A 1,921-nucleotide genomic window follows, 5' to 3' on the forward strand; every position below is an offset into this window, starting at 1 on the left:
AAATTATGTGAAAGTTTAGGGGAAAAATTATATTTTTTCCAAATTGTAATTTATGGATTAATTTGAACAATGTGATGATTAAATGAACTGAATTTTCTATTATAGATCAAGGAAAACAGAGTCCGGACCTTGACTAGGGAAAGAACAAGATTTTGGACCAAATCGTATAAATTATCCATATTTTGTACTGAGGTAAGTTCATGTGTAAATAATGCAATGATATATCATGTTTTTAATATTTTGTTAATGTATGAGTTTATATGCTTACTTATTATGTCAAGTGTATCAATGATGTTGTAACCTATGAGCACGAGATTGTGAATGAATTTGACGAACATAAGATGTCGAGAAAATCCCATTTGAACCTTAGGAATAGTTTAGGATACAATGTGACATGTTACTAGGAACTATGTGGATATGAGCTCATGAATATGTGTGCATATGTGATATGTGAATTAGAGTGCTAGTTTTGTACGTCCTACCGATGGTTGGGTAGCCCAGCATGTGTTGCGGGTACCTGTCAGCTTGTGTGAGCAACTCGAGTAGTTACATCTTGATTATCAACTTGTGTGAGTAGGCCCGTGAGCAGTTGTGAGCGAGCAATATGTGATTGTGATATGAGTTAGCACATGGCTACATTTGATGTACTATGTGCAAGTCTTCTACGTATCCAATAATATTTTTGAGTGCTCAACTGGTAAACTTGTGAGTTAATCGACAAGTAAATCAATGAAGAGAGAATATGACAGTGTGATTTGACTTGGTATAGTTATGTACGATAAACTCATCTGAATGAGCTCTATATGTGATGAATGTTTGGTAAGATTGAAAATGCATAAGTTATGTTTACAAATTTCAGTTATATCTATGAATTCATGATAACACTTAAGTAAATCTAGGTTATATCATAAATGTATATATATATGATCATGTTGCTATTTATTTGCATGTGAACTTATTAAGCTTTATGCTTACTCCCCACCCTTTCTTACTTTCTCATAGTATCGCCAAGCCAACTCGGGGATCAAAAGACGTTGGAGGCCCAATCGCACTATCAACTAGACATTTATGGTATAGTTAGTCTCAATATTTTGAGTATGGCATGTATAGAGACTTGGTCTTTTTGTTATATGTCATATTGGTCTAGTCAAATGTGTTGACTTATGGAAATATTTGATTTATTTTGTATATGGCCATGTGATATGGTCCATATTGATCATTTGGGTTGTAACTCTAGTCAATTATACATGCATGCAATGTTTTATGTTTGTTGTGTTTGTTTATGGATGAAACGTGTGATGAATTGCACATGTGCTAAGTGAATGAATCATGGTTAATAAGTATGCTAAATCTATGGTATGATTACGTAATTTAAAAGTAGAGTTAGCCTAATGAATGTATATGAAATTGGTGCGGAATTCCATATGAAAGTATGATGTTTTTGATAAGTGTCATGTTGTCATTACAAAGGCATGGAATAATCATGTTTATGAGCTTTCAAGTGACCAAATATACTACGTTGCATGCCATCTTAGATGAATAAGCATATGAGCATTTAAAGGTGACAAATGGCTTGGAAAATAGCCTAAAATTTGTCCATGTGGGTAGACACACGGGCGTGTGTCTAGGCCGTGTGTGATACACGGTCTGGCCCATGGGCATGTGGTTAGACCGTGTGTCCCCTGCACCCTAATTGATGCAAATAGAATGCCCAGTAGTAAACAGACGGGAATAGACACGGCCATGTGTCTCAGCCTTGTGTCAGGCAAGGCCTTAGAACATGGGCATGTGCCTAGGCTGTGTGCAGTCTACACTTAATTTCAAGAATTTAATTTGCCACACGGCCTAAGCACATGGGCGTGTGACTTGGCCGTGTTATCCTAACTGTATGATGACATCATAGTCAGAGAGTTACATGGGT

Source organism: Gossypium hirsutum, chromosome A03 (genome assembly GCF_007990345.1).
Source record: "Gossypium hirsutum isolate 1008001.06 chromosome A03, Gossypium_hirsutum_v2.1, whole genome shotgun sequence".
NCBI lineage: Eukaryota > Viridiplantae > Streptophyta > Magnoliopsida > Malvales > Malvaceae > Gossypium > Gossypium hirsutum.